This window comes from Pelobates fuscus, chromosome 4 (assembly GCF_036172605.1).
Source record: "Pelobates fuscus isolate aPelFus1 chromosome 4, aPelFus1.pri, whole genome shotgun sequence".
NCBI lineage: Eukaryota > Metazoa > Chordata > Amphibia > Anura > Pelobatidae > Pelobates > Pelobates fuscus.
In genome coordinates this window covers 117664471-117676809 of record NC_086320.1, presented here as the reverse complement: position 1 = coordinate 117676809, position 12339 = coordinate 117664471, and the positions used below count along the sequence as shown (strand labels likewise).

At 37.9% G+C, this 12339-nt stretch overlaps 1 protein-coding gene across 2 annotated transcripts in view; it reads left to right on the top strand.

Moving 5' to 3' along the window:
* The first annotated feature begins 2573 nt into the window (after positions 1 to 2573).
* Positions 2574 to 12339, top strand: part of LPIN2 (lipin 2) — a 67858-nt gene continuing 58092 nt past the window's right edge. The window contains exon 1 of one of the 2 annotated variants that reach the window (XM_063451509.1): positions 2574 to 2788. The gene's annotated coding sequence lies outside the window, so the exon portion shown is untranslated. Of the gene's footprint in view, positions 2789 to 11274; positions 11347 to 12339 lie in introns of those variants that run through there. The other variant, XM_063451510.1, reaches the window with a different exon arrangement.

Genomic DNA, 12339 nt, shown 5'->3' with positions numbered 1-12339 from the left:
CCTAGCAGCCATGTCTTCATTTACATTTTGTATTGCTCTGGTAGAACAAATTGTTCTCACTATTGTAAACCCTTAAAGAGGAACTGTTATTTTTATAGTTTGAGCACAACCAAAAGGCCAATTAAAAGTTAGCTGTCAGTTGTGCTTAACCCCTTAAGGACGGAGGACGGTTCAGGACCGTCATCGGCATTTTTCCATTGCCGACCGATGACGGTCCTGAACTGTCCTAACTTTAAGATGTACTTACCCGATCGCCGTCGTTCCCCCGGCGGCGATCGGCGGTGCTCCCGTTGTGGGGAGACTGCCTGCAGCCCAGACAGTCTCCCCATGGCGGATTAGGACCACCTGGGGCCATGTGATCGCTCAACAGGGCGACCACATGGTCACAATAGGTGTCCATGTGTCTGCCTGCAGGGGGACTGTCTGTGCTGACAGGCAGTCTCCCTGCAACTGTAAAATCAAAGAAAAAATAAAGTTAAAGTTAATAAAAAAATAATAATTATATATGTGTGTATATATATATGATATATAGACATATATTATATTTATATAATATATGTCTATATATCATATATATATATAATGTCATACTAAGTGTATTTTTATATTAATATGTACATATATTAATATAAAAATACACTTATAATTAAATTACACACGTATATATATAACATATATAATAACTATATATATTGTATATATATATTATTATAAAATACAAATAATAAGTAATTTAAATTAAATTAAACATGTACAAATAATAATAAAAATGTAAAAAAATTATATATCTATACGAAATTTTATTCTAACTGTATTTTGATATTAATATATATATTTATATCAAAATACACTTAGAATGAAATTGTATATATATATCTATGTATATATAAATAAATAAAAAGAATACGAACTATTGATATGTCCATATACAAAATTACATAAATAATTATATAAATATACACGTAGACTTCAAATATATAAATATGCATATATATTTAAATTCTACGTGCGTATTTATGTAATATTTTTACATAATTAAGTTATTTTATTGATTGCAATTTAAGGGACCTGCCTGCCAACCCAGGCCGAAAGTCCAGAGAATTTAATTTTCTATCACTGTATTTTACCCTGTAACGTTCTACGACACCCTAAAACCTGTACATGGGGGGTACTGTTTTACTCGGGAGACTTCGCTGAACACAAATATTAGTGATTCAAAACAGTAAAACATATCACAGCGATGATATTGTCAGTGAAAGTGACTTTTTTTGCATTTTTCACACACAAACAGCACTTTTACTGATGATATAATTGTTGTGATACATTTTCCAGTTTTGAAACACTAATATTTGTGTTCAGCAAAGTCTCCTGAGTATAACAGTACCCCCCATGTACAGGTTTTATAGCGTTTTTGAAAGTTACAGGGTCAAATATATCGGTCAAATATTTTTACATTGAAAATGGCCAGGTTGGTTACGTTGCCTTTGAGAGCATATGGTAGCCCAGGAATGAGAATTACCCCCATGATGGCATACCATTTGCAAAAGAAGACAACCCAAGGTATTGCAAATGGGGTATGTCCAGTCTTTTTTCGTAACCACTTAGTCACAAACACTGGCCAAAATTAGCGTTCAATTTAGTTTTTTACTTTTTTCACACACAAACAAATATGAACGCTAACTTTGGCCAGTGTTTGCGACTAAGTGGCTACTAAAAAAGTCTGGACATACCCCATATTGAATACCCTGGGTTGTCTACTTTAAAAAAAATATGTACATGTGGGGTGTTATTCAGCGATTTATGACAGATAATAGTGTTACAATGTCACTATTGATACATTTTAAAAATGTATGTTTTGAAACCGCAATATCCTACTTGTACTTATAGCCCTATAACATGCAAAAAAATAGCAGAAAGCATGTAAACACTGGGTATTTTTAAACTCAGGACAACATTTTGAATCTATTTAGCAGTTTTTTTCATTTGATTTGTAGATGAGTAAAAGATTTTTCACATAAAAGTCAAAAAACATGTATTTGTTTCAATTTTTCATCATATTTTTTCATTTTTAAAAAATTAAATTACATGAGATTATATAAATAATGGTATGTAAAGAAAGCCCCTTTTGTCCTGAAAAAAACAATATATAATTTGTATGGGAACAGTAAATGAGAGAGCGGAAAATTACAGCTAAACACAAACACCACAAAAGTGTAAAAAGATGCCTGGTCGCAAATGTACAACATCGCAAAAACAGTCCAGTCCTTAAGGGGTTAAAGGACCACTATAGTGCTGGTATAATTACCAGAATTATGGTTGAACATAAAGTTTGTACAGTAGCCTCCGTCCTTTAAGGGGTTAATGACTATTCAGGCCTTTGCCCTGTGTATAGTTAACCCCTCATTACCAGCTGTAAATGCAGATTAGCTCCATGTATTAGCCAGTAACTGCCCCCGTGTCAATCACCTGCGTGGCGTCACCAATCCACGCCCACCTGCTCTGCCCGCTGCCATGCAGTCACAGCGAGGCGGAGAGACCGCTGACAGCATGATGGGAGGGGGCGGGGCTATGACGCCAGCAGGCGCGGCTCCTCCCCCCTCCACTCTGGAACTGAGCTCCCGAAGGTCCACAAACAGACGGGTTGCCGGTGGTAAGAGCCTGCGGCCGGCGCTGGTAGGAAGTCTGATCCCGACACGGCTAACGGGGAGCACAGCGCCGAGTTCATTCATTCATCCCGCTGGTCCCGCACAGCCCCAGCCGGAGCGGCCGCTTCCTTCCCCATCACTGTGTAAGGGGGTGAGAGGTCAGGGGGGGTGGGTGTATATTGATGTATGTCTCTGGGCAGGGTGTACTTAGTGAAGCTAGGTAGGTAGGCAGGCAGGTAGGTTGGCTGTATTTCTGCTTCAGATTCTGCCTGCTAGACCGTTCGAGCAGCGCAAGGCCTTCATGCTGACGTTAGACTACAATTCCTGGTATCCTGAGAGCTGGGGATGATGGGGATTGTAGTCTAACAAAAACACAGTGGACAGAAGGGTTCCTTATTTTAGGCTGGAGTTATGGGGTTGCTGTTCCATGTTTATTTACCCCAGGTTTTAGCAATGTGAGCAGAATCTGAAATGAAAGAGTATCTAATCTGTGAATGGAGAGTCTCTGCTGTGTCTCTAGGAGTTGGAGGGGAGTGTGTGTTTGTGGGGGGTGGGGGGGGGGGGGGGGGGGGGTGTTTGAAGAAATCTGATAACTAACAATTAAGGAGCAAAAAGTGTTAAAATAAGCCCAACCACACCATTGGTTTCCATGGTGATTACTTAACTTTCAGCACTTTAATCCTGAATTGCATTTTAGACCTATGATACAAGTGTGTGTGCGTTGCAATTGTGTGTTTGTATGATTTAAATTTATTTCTCCTTTTTAAAAGGTTAATTTGGTGGCCAGTCTGCCCTCATATTAAAGTTAGCAGTGCTACCTGTTTGCCATGTGTTAGTCACACAGTACAAAGTCTCATGCCCCTAGAGTCAGGAGAGACACTTAGGGAAGCTAGTCACTGGTATTGTTTTAGAATTGCACAAGGGTAACTTAGATCCGCTATAGTATTTCCCATTTATTGTGCTGTTATTAGTCATCACTCATTATAGTCTGTGCATGTGATCAGAGTTAAGTATCTTTACTGCAGGCTGCTACTGCCTGCCAGGTATGAAATTATTACATTTTAATTATACTTGAATGAGCACAGAATGTTTGTTTGTAACTTTTAACATTTTTTAAATGCTATGAAATAATTCAATTTCTCCTGCTGAAATTTGAAATGCTTCATATAATTATAGTGTTAATCAGATTTCCTCTAATCTGCCAAATCCTACAGATTATAAAGGCCATCTAGTCTCCCAGCCACCTAGCACATTGGTGTATAGTGGCATTCTCCTGTGTTTAGTCTACAAAATCTTGGCAGTTTCAACTATATCATGTGCCTTTGAAGGAGGGAGGATTATAAGATCTGTTTTGCTCATGTGTTTGTGACACTGCATTTGTGTTAAAACCTATTTGACTGCCAAATATGACACACATTCTACATTGTTGTAGTTATTATTATTTCTGCGTGTGTGACGTTGCATTAACCACAGTATATTTTAGGCAGTAAAATACTTTATAGGAATTCAATTTGCATTGCATTTTGTGTCAGCAGTTAGTGACTATATTTCCAAGGTATTCAAACTGGGAAGACATGTTTAGGCCATTATCAAGTATATGTATGGGTTATCGTAACCCACCTTTACATTTCTCATATAAAATATATGGAATAAATAATAAGTTGGATGAAACTATATGCCTCTTTGAAGTACCTGCATTGGCTTTCAGTCTTTAAAGACTTGCTTTTGCTGCTTGCATTGAGCTGTACCCAGACAGGATGTGACACTGTCCTCTCGTGGTTCTCCTCCTATCTCTCCCGTCTGTTCAGTGTCTCCTTTTGCAATGATACCTCGTCCTCATCTCGGCTGGAGTCCCCCAAGGATCTGTTCTTGGTCCCCCTTCTCTTCTCTCTTTATGGCAAACTCATTAATTCCGCTACCATCTGTATGCCGACGATACCCAAATATCTCGCCCAAGGGTCCTGCAACGTGTCACTGCTTGCCTTTTTTTTCCAATATCTGATTGGATGTCCTCCCACTTTCTCAATCTCTCTAAAACTGAGCTTCTATTTTTCTTCCCCGTCGTCATGCTGACCCTACGCCTTTCCTGCAAGTTGTTGGTACTTGCATCAGTCCGTCCTTGCAAGCTCATTGTCTTGGTGTTATCATTGATCCTGGCCCCACTTTTTTGCCCCACATATCCAGTATGTTGCTAAAACACCTTAAAAACATCACCCGCATCCAACCCTTTCTCACGCGAGCTGCTGCCGAGGAGCTTGTTCACGCTCTGGTAATCTCTCGCATGAATTACTTTAATTCTCTCCTAGTTGGTCTTCCCAAAAGCTGAACTGCCCTGCTACAATCGGTAATGAATGCAGCTGCCAGACTGATTTTTCTCACCCGTCGATCCTTGCACTGGCTCCCTGTATCCTATAGGTGTCAATTCAAAATACTAACCCTTACCTATAAAGCTCTAGCCCCTGTTACATTTCTTCTCAGATTCATAGATTTACGCCTTCTCGGTCTCTCCGCTCTGCATGTGACCTTCTCCTGTTCGCTGCTCGCCCCCTTACTGCTAACTCGCGCTTGCAGGACTTCTTGTGGGTGGCTCCCTTCCTTTGAAACAGCGTCTCTACCCCCCCATCAGACTCTCCCCTAGTCTTCAATTGTTTTCTTCACATACACTACACACACTGTGTATATAATGCAATGTGTTTGTATAGTGTATGTATATAATGTACACTACACACACACTCTGCATTATATAAACACACTACATTCACTATACACACACTCTGCATTCATAATATACACACACTACACACACACAAACTTTGCATTTAGTATATACAGCATTCACTTTACACACACTACCCACACTACACAAACACTCTGCTTTCATTATATACACACTGCATCCACTACACACACACTACACAAACACGCACTGCATCCACTACACACACTTCACAAACACACACAGCTCCCCTGTCTAAACACTTCATCCATTACACGTGGCATGTATATTTTGTGCATTTACCTTTAGAAATAGTTTTTATTTTCCAAAATGGTAAATGTACAGAATATTGGCAATTTATATCGGCTATCGGCCCAAAAGTTCAGAGTATCGGCTCTAAAAAATCAATATCGGTCGATCCCTAGCAGAATGCTCTCCCCGGCTGTTCCCACCTCCTATAGCCTTCGATTTAGTACAAGCACTTTATTTAGTCTACCTCAATACAAAAAGAAAGCAGCCCGATCCTCCTTTTCCTACAGAGCACCGCAATTATGGAACGACCTCCCGCACACTTTAAAATCTATCCCAAGCCTAAAGTCCTTTAAGAGATCCCTCTCTACATATCTCAAAACAGAATGCACCTGTCATGGTTGATAATATATTTCCTACCTGTTCTATGTTAAATTTTGTATATATTGTGTATTAATATTGGTTTTGTATTTTATTGTACCCTAATGTATCAATGCAATGTTTTGTGGACCCAGGACATACTTGCAAACAAGAGAAATCTCAATGGATCTTTCCTGGTAAAATATTTTATAAATAAATAATATTGCAGTGCTTGACACATCCTAGGTCGCTGTGGCGACTAGGAATTTTGTCCTGGCACCTAGTTATCTGTCAGCTCGTTCAGTGGCTGCGGAATCCGCTCCCTCTCACCCCCCACTCCCTTCCCGCACCCACACCGGCCTGCTGAGGGCAAATGGAAACGGGTGTTGAGAGAGCTCTTATGCTCTGCTCCTTTGCTAGCCCTGTAGTGATGCTGGATATGATGATACTCTGGACCTGGCATCACTAATCGGTGCACAAGGGAGCAAAGCAAGAAGAGCTTAAAGATTACAGCTGCTACACTGGACCCCAGGGCAAGGATCCAAAGATCATTTGGATATATGGCCAGATCTAATTTGGAAGGAAACCTTTTCTAATGCAGTTCTTTTGACATAAACATTTCTGTTCCATGGTCAAGTCTCAATGCATCACTGTTTAGTGAATAAGACAAAAGTTGTTTACCACTCAATTCATATTTTAGGGAATTTAACATTAAATATGTGACCTTCCAGCTCACGTGGCTCTTGAAAACACCCCTTGTGTGAGACATCAGATAATTACCTCTTGCATTGGACTGTATTTATGAGATGTGTATAATAGCGCCCATCTGCTGTGACTTGGAGTAGGGTAATCTAGATGGCCCCAGGGGAGCTCCTTGTTCTTCTGTATTAAAGATGTCTGCTAAAAGACAGACAACTGCAGATGTGGCATCTCCGCTTAGGAACAAAGGTGGCTCTATGAGTAGGTCTGGAAATATAAATCTTCTTAAAAATTGCACCAATAACAGCACTACACCATCTATGAGAGTATTTAAGCCATTATGGTTTGGTTTGTGCGATGTATTGTTTTTAATCTGTTTGAAATAAGGAAATATATTTACTGGCAACAGTATCATTTTGATAATGGGACTCAATGCCTTAATTATTTATTTTTTTACTTTGTGTTTAAGGTTACCCTGTTAGTCCAGTAATGTAATGCAAAATTACGTTTTTGACGATTCTTTTAATACCTTTTTTACTGGACTAACACTTTTCATTAAGTCCAAAAAAGGTATTACAAGACAATACAATAACCCTTGATTTTTACAGAGCAGAATTCAAAGACATTTCCGTTGGCTATGGTTATTTTATGTTGTATATGAAGTAGTTTGCAAACTTAGCCATTTATGGAGCTGCTCAGTTGGTTATATGATAAAGTAAATGGGGAGTATATTAACATAAATGAATCAATAGTAAAGCCATTCACTAACTGTATGTTTTCTTAAAGCATGCTGAGGTCTGACCTTTCTCAGGGAATGGTTGTTTGGTTAGAAAGATGGAATGTGAAGGGAGTAAGGCAGAGGTGCTGGTACTGTCCTTGGTGAAAAAACGAAGTGTTGGAATAGAGATTGTAGCTGTGTTAGTCCAGTGATGCTGATGTACAATTACAGATAAAGTTAGTATCTTGATATACCTTTTTATTGAACTAATTGAATTTTGGAATTACAAGCTTTCAGGGGAACCTCCCTTTCTCGAGTCTAAAGCATTTCTGAGCAAAAAAAAATTACACCGAATTCAAAGTTGAGTTGTGATACCCCACTATTACAACTCCACTTTAAATTCTCTGTGTAATTTTTTTAATTTCTTACCTAAAGTGTTATAAACAGTTTAACCCCAAAAGGGTACCTCCAACTCTGGATCTCCAGTCCCCCAGTGGCATCCGGCTTCTGAAATTTAATTTCTCAAAGCGCAGTGTGCCGCCGGGTAGGGGCGCTGATGGCTACAGCAATCAGCTGCCGACGAGTGCAATTAAAAGGGGTGCCCTTGCAGGTCTTGTGCATGGTGAATTTATTTAACCCCTTAACGACCGCTGACTGTTCAGGACCGTCATCGTAAATATCCCCTTGAGAACCGGTGACAGTCCTGAACCGTCATAACGGTATTATGTACTTACCTGATCGCCGACGTTCCCCCAGCGGCGATCAGTGTTGCTCCCGGTGTGGGGAGACTGCCTGACAGCCCAGGCAGTCTCCCCTCGCGAATTAGGATCCCGCGGCCATGTGATTGCTCTAACAGAGCGGTCACATGGCTGCAATAGGTGTCAAAGTATCTGCCTGCTAGTATATATTCTCTAAATAATAAAAAAATATACGTATATCCATATACAAAATTACATAAATTATTTCATAAATATACACGTAGACTTCAAATATATAAATGTTATATATATTTAAAATCTGTGCATATTTATGTAATATTTTTACATAATTAAGTAATTTTATTGATTTCAATTTGGGGGACCTGCCTGACAATCCAGACTGAAAGTCTAGAGAATTTAATTTGCTAGCACTGTATTTAACCCTGTAACTTTCTATGACACCTGACAGATTTTGCTGAACACAAATATTTGTGTTTGAAAACAGTAAAACATATCACAGCGATGATATTGCCAGTGAAAGTGATGTTTTTTGCATTCTTCACACACAAACGGCACTTTCACTGATGATATTGTTGTGATACGTTTTACTGTTTTATAGTGTTTTGAAAGTTACACGGTCAAATAATAAGGGTCACATTTTTTTACATTAAAAAAAAATTGCTAGGTTGGTTATGTTTTCTTTGAGAGTGTATGGTAGCCCAGGAATGAGAATCAACCTCATGATGGCATACCATTAGAAAACGTAGACAAGCCAAGGTATTGCAAATGGGTTATGTTCAGTTTTTTTTAGTAGCCACTTAGTCACAAACACTGACCAAAGTTAGCATTCACAAGTGTTTTTTGCATTTTTATCACACAAACAAATATAAATGCTAACTTTGGCCAGTGTTTGTGACTAAGTGGCTACTAAAACAGACTGGACATACTCCATATTGAATACCCTGGGTTGTCTACTTTAAAGAAATATGTACATGTGAGGTGTGATTCAGAGATTTATGACAGATAACAGTGTTACAATGTAACTATTGATACATTTAAATATATATATATATATATATATATATATATATATATATATATATATATATATATATATATATATATATATATATATATATATACGGAAATTTCCTATTTGTACTTATAGCCCTATACCTTGCAAAATAAAGCATGTAAACACAGGGTGTTTTTAAACTCAGGATAAAATTTTGAATCTATTTAGCTGTTTTATTCATTGGCTTTTGTAGATAAGTAAAAGATTTTTCAAGTAAAATGTGTTTTCAATTTTTCACCATATTTTATTTTATTTTTTTACGTAAATTATATGACATGGTACAAATAATGGTATGTAAAGAGAGCCAGTTTTTGACCTGAAAAAAACAATATATAATTTGTATGGGAACAGTTAATGAGAGATAGGAAAATTACAGCTAAACACAAACACCACAAAAATGTTAAAACAGCTCTGATCCTTAATGTACAACATGGCCAAAACAGTCCAGTCTTGAAGGGGTTAAGTAACAAAAATAATGTTACATACCACTGTTCAATATTTTGACCACCAGGATCTTTATCAAGCTCAAAATAAACTGTGTCACTGTAGTTGTGTTTATAAGAATAATCTACTAACCAGTAGTCTGTCGTGCAGAGATTTTCAGCACCGAAATGCAAACATGTAACAAATGAGTCATGTGAACGGGATGACGTGAAGTGCATATGTGGTTGCGAAGGAACATGTAAACATAATCTTAAACACCATACTGGAGCTTGCCGATGTGAAATAAAATAGAATGTGTGCAACTATGAGTGTTTTGAATACGGAGAAAAGGAAGTAATAAGATCATGGAATGAAGTGAGAAAAGTGTAAAAATAGTGAAAATGTTAAATGGGGTGTATGAATAGAGTGAGTTAAGTAGTGAAAATATGTGCAACAATTAGGACTCCTGCTGCTTTTTGCTTAACCGCACCTGCCACAGCACAAGAGGTCTCTACTCTGGTCTTCCTGCACAACCACCTGTTCAGTAGATCCTATTCCCTGTTATTCACACTCCCTCTCAGTAAAATATTTAATCTCTTCTTCTCCTCTGGCATATTTCTTTCACCCTTCAAACATGCAACAGTAACTCCAATTCTAAAATAGCTAAGGTGCTGATCTATGCCGCTATACTATCTCGATTCGACTACTGCAATCAGCTTTTCATTGATCTTACATGTTTCAAACTTGCCTCATTACAGTCTATAATGAATGCGGCGTCGAGGCTCATCTTCCAGTCTGCCCGCACCTCCCAAGCATCCTTCATTTGTCAGTCCTTACTTTGACTTCCAATAAGAGATATGGCTTAATTTAAAATTCTGGCCTTCTCTTTCAAATCTCTACATAACACTTCTCCTATCTACCTTTCCTCCCAAATAGACACGTATGTCCTGTCTCACTTTTTAGTAAAGCATTACAATCAAACTTATAATAGCTTTTCCTCCCGGTGAATGCTATTCTAGCAACCTACATTTCTACCCTACCCTTTTGTGTCACTGTACCCTACTCCCTCTAGCATGTAAGCTCATTTGACACAGGCCCTCAACCCATCTGTTCCTGCGCGTCTAACTGGTTACAAATACTTGTCTGTAAGTCCATCCATTGTACAGCGCTACAGAATGTGTTGACGCTTTATAAATAATAATTTAACAATACAGGGCAATTTTGTACATCTGTCAGGTAATACCTGGGTGCATATTTTGTATTATAATATTATATAATCTCTCCCCACACTGTTATGTGACAGAAGTAGGACTTGGGACGTATTAACAGCATTGAATGTGGGAGTATAGAATTGCTCTATAATGTGTAATAAGCATTGCCCATTGCCAATCGGTGTACAATGTGTTGCAGTGTAGCTCTTTGTATATGAAGATTTGAGCTTTAGACTGTCTAGAATCACATGAATTGCAGCCTGTTATTTGATCTGTTATTTGTGGGAACTGAGTTTTTTTGGACAGATCTTTCCTGAAAGACTGACAAAGAGCTTGTTGTTTTTGTTTGAATATCGAGTTTGCAGCACCAGTGGGAAATGTAAACGGTGAAATCCCACCATACGGACGCAGTGTGCGAACAAAGGCCTTTTTAGTTCACTTGTTTCTGCTAAATGCCAAAGCAGTGTAAAGTGGAATAAGTATGAAGATGCAAACATATGCATCCTGAGAATATTTTTCAATACGGAGTTGCTTCATTGGCAGTTGAAATGGGTATGTAAGAGACTGATGTGAGACTGTTTTTCATTACTTTGTTAGCAATTTCGATGCTAGAGATGTGCACAACATATCACCATACAGTTCATTGGGCATACATCTGAAACTCTTCATTAAAAGGGACATTATTTTAACTATGGGATTCGTGATACATGCCTAATCGTTTCTAGGTCTATTATGACAGATTCTCTTTTTTATATATATTTTTTTATTTTTATTATAAAATTATTCAAAACAGGTACCTGAATGGATTCACAGCTTAACCAAGGTGGTACATAGATGGCACTGGGATCATGGCGATATGTACATTGCCAGTAAGATTTGTCTCTGATAGACAATTAGATGTACTGGTACCATCAGAGGAAGGTGAATAGAAGCTACCTTTGTTCAAGAAATGCTGCTTTAAACTCCCAAGTTGTTGGGAAATGAAGCAAAAGGTGATTTGGTTAGTTGATACAATGTAATAAAAAGTGGTGATAATAAACACCGCCTAGAGATTCCTAGATATATTTTTTTCACCACCATAAAATATATATTTTTGGAAATGTAAACTCTATTCTATTTTTATTACTTTTTTTCTTTTAAATTAAATTTTAAAATACAAATCCGGTCTTCGTACGGTTATTTTTGTTTGCATTTTGCTTGCCTGTCCCAAGATAAGTGTATGGTTCTAAATGCTGATCATCTTCAATATAGCAATAATGAATCTTATTGTTTGACTTGAGATTTTGGAGAACTGGGACACTTTGGTTGTCTTTATAGTGCTTCTAGACAGGATACTGAGTCAGGGTTGAATAATGATGTGTTACAGAAAACCAATTAGAAATATCTATGAAATTATAACCACCTTAAATTCCAAAGCCTGTTATTTAATTGGCAATGGAGTTCCTCGGTTATTGCTGTAATTTTAAATATGGTGGTGTGTATATTAAGGGTCCATTTTATTTCCATCTATTAACGGACTGTGAGAAGAGGGACCATCTTTAAATA